Raw genomic sequence first — 8292 nt, 5'->3', positions numbered from 1 at the left:
AAATCAATAAAAAAAAAAAAAAGATTTCTGCCCTCCCTTTCTTTCTTCTGACTCTTCACTTATACCCATCCTTGATATCTTTCAATTTATGGCCTTTTTTGTACTTACTTTCTATTATATGCATATATGCATATTCATTCCTAAATATAACATGTTCAGTTTTATAATGTTACTTGTATGTATGTTTTCAGGGATGGCTACTTGATATTGGATAACCAATTGGTGTGCTCTTCCTGGGGAAAATTATTTCTTACGCTTTTAGCATTCCTTAGTCGCCTGCAGTTCATTGTATAAGTTTGAGGTCTCAAGGGGTTTTCCCAGTTCACCTTGAAATATCTATTGGTGTTATCCTTGTTCACTCTACCTGAACAGCAATTACTCACATACTTTGGAAGTAACTAATATCTCTCTTACTGAACTGAAGACTCATTCACCAGTAAAGAAACCATGATTATTACCAGAAACTTAGCTAATTACTCAGTATTAGTGAAATCATGAATATTGGAGGAGAACTTACAACTACTATTTTACAAAACCAGCACAATCTCTAATAACAATCTAAACATTTTTTCTTATACCCACCAATAAGTATAATCTCTGTTTGTTTTTAAGGCCCATCCCACAAGTAGGAATTCATACATGGTATTGTAATCAAATAAAAACAAAACCCAACAACTACTGCCGGACAGTGGTGGCATACATCTTTAATCCCAGCACTTGGGAGGCAGGGGCAGATGGATTTCTGAGTTTGAGGTCAGCCTGGTCTACAGAGTGAGTTCCAGGACAGCCAGGGCTACACAGAGAAACTCTGTCCTGAAAAACCAGAAAAAAACCCCACAAACACAAACAAAAACAAAAACCCCAACAACTACAAAGCAAAACAAGAGCTTCATGGTTGAAGAAGCTTCATACCTAAAAGAGAAACTTACTACTATTATTTAGCAAAACAAAAACAGTGTCATGTTTCCTTCTGAATTCCTAATTTAAACCCATAGATAAGTTTTCCTTTCATATTTGGTTAAAGTAACTTCTCTTTGAAATGGATGAAGGAAGATGCAGAGAGAAACAGCTTGTTCAATTTATGAGAATAAATGATCAAGTACTCATCCCTAAATAGGATATCTGTAGTACACTCTCTAAAGATAAGGAAACATTGTAGAAGAGAGGGTGGAAAGAATGTAAGAGCTGGAACATAGGGAGAGAGGATTTGTGGGAAGGAATCTTCTGGGCATGACATATCTGATGTAACCATGTTTTCAGAGCAGCAGCAGCTGCCTGCACAAGTCTGGGCCTGTAGATAATCATAGACTGCACACAAACCCATATGATCTTACTCTTCCTCACAGAAATATGGCTACCTGTGGATTTTGAGGGAGAAGCAGTAATGATCATTAGCTGTGTGCCCAGTGATGATTTCACCCGCCTCCAATGATAGTTCAAAACTCTTGATCACACTGATGCCTCTGTTTACACCCAGTGGCTACAGAAACCAACAAAATGGATGGATGTGGAAATAGGAATTGCAGGGGAAAGTGGGGACTGATAAGGATGAAGGGAGAGTAGAAGAGGGTGATGGTAATCAGAATGCACTATATATGTATGAGATTGTTGGAAAAATGTAATATAATATTTTAAGTAGCAAATATGTTAAAGCTGTTAGTCTAACAGATTGCCAGGCACTGGAATTTTCACTTACTAGATTATTTGGTAACTATACCTGTTAAAATTTTCATTCCTTGAGTTTTATAAGATTTTGTATCAGAGTCTATTATTTTTGATGTAATCTCTTTTCTCTTGTTTTTCTATCACCCTCATTCCTATCCCAGGCTGGGCTTAGCTGTGTGCAGCCTCTATAATCAATTATCTCTTTTTTTGTTGTTGTTGCTGTTGTTTTTAAAAGATTTATTTTTATTAGATATTTGCTTTATTTATGTTTCAAATGTATCCCCTTTCCTGGTTTCCCCTCCAAAAACCATCCCCCCTCCCTCTGCTCACCAACTTACTCATTCCCGGTTCCCTGTCTTGGCATTCCCCTACACTGGGGCATGGAGCCTTCTCCCTCTCCTGTTATTGATGTCCAACATTGATTGTCTCCTCCCATTGATGGCCATCCTCTGCTACATATGCTGCTGGAGCCATGAGTCCTACCATGTGTACTCTTTGGTTGGTGGTTTAGTCCCTGGGAGCTCAGGGGTTCTTGGTTGGTTCATACTGTTGTTCCTCCTTTGGGCCTGCAAACCCCTTCAGCTCCTTTGGTCCTTTCTTTAGCTACTCTATTGGGGATCTTGTGCTCAGTCCAATGGTTGGCTGAGAAACATTTTTTCTCATTTATAAAATGTGCATGTTTGAGTAGCATGAAGATTTATTTTGAGTATTGATGCAAAATATCCACCATGGTATGAGGGCCTAAATAGTTAACTAGTATATTAGTTGTGTGTGTTTTTTTAAAGATTTATTTATTATTATATAGACACACCAGAAGAGGGAGTCAGATCTCATTACAGATGGTTGTGAGCCACCATGTGGTTGCTGGGATTTGAATTCAGGACCTATGGAAGAGCAGTCAGTGCTCTTACCAGCTGAGCCCTCTCACCAGCACCTAGTTATGTGTTTTTAAGTGAATAGCAACAGCAGCCATCCAGTTCTGACAAAGATGATAGTAGCAGCTTTGTGAACCACATTTGAAAAACAAGAACCAGGTAGCATCTAAATTTTATCTGAGGATAAAATATAACCTTCTATTTGAAGCATTATGAATATTCAGTGATGACTTTTTCTTAATTGAAGTTTCTCGTTTTGAAACTCTTGACATCTTAAATTCTATAAGAAGTACCTGAAGACTCAAGTGAAATTTGTTTGATATTCTATGAAAAATTGCTAGAGAATGCCAATGTCAAATAAAGATAGCATACTGAGCTACGCTAATCTCACAATTACAAGAGTAGATACGAATAACAAATGGGGAAAGAGGTACTGGAGGAGAGGAGGCAGACTGATTTTGTTTGATTACTATAAACTGTAAAATTCCTTTTCTCATTGCAACTTAAGGAAGGGTTTGTTTTGGTTCACAGAATGAGAATGTGCTCCATCATGACAGGAAAGGTATGTAGGCCAGGGCATAAGTCAATTAGTCATATTGGTCTGCATTCAAAAGCATCACAAGGCAGATGCTCTTGTCCCTTCCCACTCTTTCATAAGTTAGTGTCAGCTTCCCTTTTCCACTTTGTCCAGGCTTAAGATTTTAGCTCATGAATGCCACCCACACCTATAATTCTTCCATGTTAAGCATTTCTGACATCTTCACAGGCATATCTGGAAGTGTGTGTGCGTGTGTGTGTGTGTGTGTGTGTGTGTGTGTGTGTGTTGGCCATTCTAAATTCTATACTTCATGTTCAATGTATCTAAATATTAGAAGGCACATTAAAAAATCTATAAGTGATTCTGTTGTATAGGTAGAGCCATAAAACAAGCTTAAACAAGATAGAATCAACTTAGGACCTAGATGACATTAAATAAATAATTTTTCTCCACCTTCAGTTTTCTCATGGGAAAGTATAAAAGATAACACACAATATTGCTTATGATGCTTATATGAACAATCATAAAGCAAATGTCTAGCAAAGTAGTTAGCATATAATAATCATTAAGTATGAGAGTGATGATAACCTTCATTGTCAACTTGACAGAATGCTTTGTTTTATAGCTCCCTTAATGATTCTTGTGTGCAACCAGAACTACAAATCTCAGGCTTAACTTCTTAGTGTTTAAAATATGAGTATTCTTTTATGATAAATTCATTGAATATATGTTTACTAAGTCTCTTCTCTCTATTTAACACTCTCATAGTGCTGAGACTATACATAGCAGTGAACAAGTTTCTTCCCTCATACAGTTGCCAATCCAGTGGGTAGAGTGAATTATAATCAAAGAACACATAAATTATAACTCATAATGACAAGTGGGAGTACATACTTGACAGAAATAAACAGCATGTTGTTTTAGGGAAGTAATGATACAATTAACTTCAAATAAAATGATCAAGGGAGGCCTATATGGAGAAAGGGTTTATAGGCTGAAATCTAAACACACAAAAGTGACAGGAAAAGATACCTTTAATTTCAATAGGACATATATTAAATATTCAGGTTATAGATATTAATTAAAGAAAAATTCTTAACATTTTGACCATAATATATTTCCATATTATGGGATTTAATTATTAAAATATCAGTACTCACCAGTATAAGCATACTTAAATTCTTTGAAAAGAGATTCGGCAAGTCTTTAACTATAGTTGAATCATTATAAAAGGATAAAATACTTGTAGCAAAAGATAAAATACTTCTACACATTATTATGTACAACACAACAATTATTACTGTATTTATGCATATATATAAACAAGACAAATGGCAATAAGACTTATTTTGGTTATTATATAGAAAGAAACATGACACTTTTTCTTGGAAATCCTTCTACCTTGAACATCTTTAAGGAAAATAGACAACTCACCAGCAAAACAGGTATGCAGTAACATGCCAACTCTGAGAAAAAGAAATAAATTAACAAGCTATGGCACTTCTTATAGAGAGGTAAGAGCCTAGATTTTTTTACTTTTATTTTTTATTTTGTAGACTATAGTATATTTATATTTCTCTTCTTTTTCTTTCTCTAAATACTATTATTTACTCTTCTCTGCTCCTCATCAAACTCAGAGCCTCTTTTTTCACTAATTGTTATTGCATTTACATATATATATATATATATATATATATATGTATGTATGTATGTATTCCTAAATATGACCTGTTCAGTCTGTATCGTATTACTTGTGCCTATGGTTTCAGGGCTGACATTTGTCACTGGACACCAATTGGTATGCGCTTTTCTGGGGAAGACCACTTCTCTTACTCCAGCTTTCCTTAGTTGCCTATAATTCTTTGTGTAGGGGTGAGGTTGCATAGGCTGTTCTCTGTCCACTTTGTTGTGTGCATGTATTGGTGTCATCTTTGTTCAGCTTAAATTTGGGCACTCATGTAAGCAAGTTTTCATGGGTGTAACTTCTGATATTACTAGGAGAAATAATCTCACAGAACATTTGTCCTTGTACATTAAAGGAAAACAAACTTATGCAGCCCCTTCAATCAAATAAGAAAAGAAAGAGTGTGAGAAAGGCCATAAGGTATAATGACAGAGTAGAGTGAGCAGATAAAATAGGCTTTACCTATTATATAGAAACCCAAAGCTCTTTCCTGGTTTCCCCTCTGAAAAAAAAAAGTGGGGATAACATTTGAAATATAAATAAAGAAAATATCTAATAAAAAATTTTAAAAAAGTAGAGAAAAAGAATGAAAGAAACTCAAGGCTCACAAATTTTTCTCAAGGTGTCTACCACAGCCCACTACCACAAATTTATGGTTGTGTTAGAAATATGTAAAGGTATATTCAGTTTTTACTGAAATAGTATTCTAAGGACTATTTGCTTGAAATTTATAAAAATAAGCAAGGCAATAATCTGCCATACTTTTCATAGATGCTTACATCCCTTACCTTATCCAAAGTACATAATTTGTTCTTATAGCATTCCTCTTAAAGTAGCACTTTTGTAGAATGTAAATAGCTTTTGAAATAGCTTCAATAAAATGTCATCTACCATGGAAAGTGGTTTCTATTTGCCTATTCAGTGTCTCTACTTCCCCAGTACTATGATCCTTCTGAAATAAAAACTGCTCATTGGGACCATAAGGAATATTATAGTCCTTGATGACAATGAATTAAATAAACTGAAAAACACTGGGCAATGCAAAACATTGCCAAAAAATTAAACCAATAAGAGGACTTCAAAATCTTTATATACAGACTTGCATGCCTGTAATCTCTACCACTTAGGAAACTAAAGCAAAGAGATCATGAGTTTGAGGCCAGTCCCTGTCTCAAAATGTAAGTGAAAAATGAAGAAACACATTTGAAATAACTTAAACATAAGAAAAAAACGCTAAAATAAAAACATGATCCTATACATTTTGGTGGGTTGTGCATCTGTCTGTTGCAAAATAAAAGCTTCTTTGTGAGGGGTGAGAGCTACACCTATAAGTGGTTAAAATAATAAGTAATTACTTGTTTTGTTTTCATGTTTAAGACAGGTTCTCATCATATAGTCCTTGTCTGGTCTGAAGCTCACTACATAGACCAGGCTGGCTTCAGACTCATAGAGATCCACCTGTGTCTGCTTCCAGCTTTCTTATAGGCAAGTGTCATCAGAATAACAGTAGGCTTGCTGAAGTGACATATGCCCAGGAGGCACACACACACAGACAAAAACTACAGACAATTTAATGAATGCTTAGAGCAAGAGATATAGTCCTCCTCATGGTGATAACACATCAATTGGACATCCAATTCCTAATGCTCTGCCTTGAAAACATACACACAAGTAACACTACGCAGGCTGAACAGGGTATATTTATGTTTCTAGGAAAATATGTATATAACAACCATTAATGAAAAAAGAGGCTGTGCATTTGGAAGATAGGAATGGGAGGTATCTGATAGGGTTTGGAGGGAGGGAAGAGAAGGAGGAAATGAGGTCACTATAATCTCAAAAAACTGTAGTAATTAAAAAAATGAGCAAGCAAAGGAAAAATCGTAAGTATTTAGGATTATTGGCTAGGTTTAAAATACCAGGCAATCATACTCTACTTTTGAGTAGGCCTTATAAGTTCAATTAGACAGCTACTAGTTATTCACAAGATAAAAGAGCCACTATTGCACCCCTTGAGCTATCTTGCTGAGTCAGTAGTATTATCCTTTGCTATTCTTCGTTGTGACTGGTGCTATGTGAGCTAGACCTCACTTCACACTTTGTTCCTCTAAGTCTCTATGAAGTATCTGGTGTGCTCATCAACAGGGTCTTACCTTCAAATAGTAGTAAACAGGTAAGAGCTCCCATGGAAGAAGGCATTACCATCCTTTGTGTCATAACTTCATTTGATGTGTGTGTGTAAACACTTATATTATACTTATATTGTTAACATATTAAATAATATTTCTCTATGGGTTTCTCAAACATTTGTACTGTTATCTCTCTCATTCCCCCATTACCCTTCTTTCTCCATACCCAAATTTCTCCCTCCAATTTTCCCATTTTCCTATGCATTTTATCTGTGTGTTATTTTCAACCTCTCTAGAGCTCATATTTATCTCCATCCTAACATTAAACCTTTTATTTTCTTTCTGACTTCGGTTTATACAAGTTACGTACTCAAACCTAAAGAATCAGAGACAAAGTCTCCAAATAAGAGAAAACATAAATTTGGTGTTTTCTGTTCTGGGTCCTGGTTACCTTACTCAGTATAACATAAACAGTTAAATTCATTTACTACAAATTTCATGTTTCTTTACACATAAATAGAATTTCATTGTGTATTTGTACCACATTCTCATTATCCATTAATTAGTTGAATGATATTTGGAAAAAAATGAAGAAACTACATGCCTCTGGGATGGCTCATGCCAAAGGATACATCTATTATTTAACTTCTATGCCTAAGTTTCAGCGACCATCAAGGAAAAGTGGGCAGAAATACTTTAAAATTCAGAAGACCAGGATATCTGCTGTGAGATAGCATATTATAGACATAATAGGGAAGCTGGATACATGAAATATCTAAAATTGCCTAAACAATATCTACATAAAGACATTAGTTGACATAAAAGCATGGATGGAGGAAATTAAAGAAGAGGTTTTCAATTTGAAAGGGAGTGGGATCTCCTTTTGTTGTCTTATTACTCTAGCTAGAACTTTGAGGAGATCAAGGGAATACAAATTGGAAAAAAAGAAGTAAAAGTATCACTATTTGCTGAGGATATGCTGGTATACATAAGGGAGCCCAAAATTCTACCAGAGAACTCCTACAGCTGATAACTTCAGCAAAATGGTGGGATGCAAAATTGACACAAACAAATCAGTAGCCTTCCCTTACACAAATGATAAATGGGCTGAGAAAGAAAATAGGGAAACAACACCCTTCAAGATAGTCACAAATAATATAAAATATCTTGGGGGTAACTCTAACCAAACAAGTGAAAAGTCTGTATGACAAGAACTTCAAGTCTCCCAAGAAAGAAATTGAAGATCTCAGAAAATAGAGCAATCTCCTGTGCTCATAGATTGGCAGGATTAACATAGTAAAAATAGCCATCCTACCAAAAGCAATCTACAGAGTCAATGCAGTTCCTACCAAAATTCCAACACAATTCTTCACAGATATGGAAAGAGCAATTCTCAACTTC

At 35.3% G+C, this 8292-nt stretch overlaps 1 protein-coding gene and 1 long non-coding RNA gene across 2 annotated transcripts in view; one reads left to right on the top strand and one right to left on the bottom strand.

Annotated features, from left to right (window-relative positions):
• The window catches only part of LOC116087017, a 48085-nt gene extending 43570 nt beyond the window's left edge, over window positions 1–4515 (top strand). Inside the window, exon 3 of the long non-coding RNA XR_004117223.1 lies at window positions 4443–4515. This is a non-coding gene — a long non-coding RNA (uncharacterized LOC116087017). The remainder of the gene's footprint in view (window positions 1–4442) is intronic.
• Window positions 1–8292, bottom strand: part of Ar (androgen receptor) — a 188992-nt gene that overhangs the window by 131549 nt on the left and 49151 nt on the right. The gene's annotated exons all lie outside the window — the stretch shown is intronic.

Source organism: Mastomys coucha, chromosome X (assembly GCF_008632895.1).
Source record: "Mastomys coucha isolate ucsf_1 chromosome X, UCSF_Mcou_1, whole genome shotgun sequence".
NCBI lineage: Eukaryota > Metazoa > Chordata > Mammalia > Rodentia > Muridae > Mastomys > Mastomys coucha.
The sequence above is the reverse complement of the archived record's forward strand: the minus strand, read 5'-3'. Positions and strand labels throughout refer to the sequence as shown.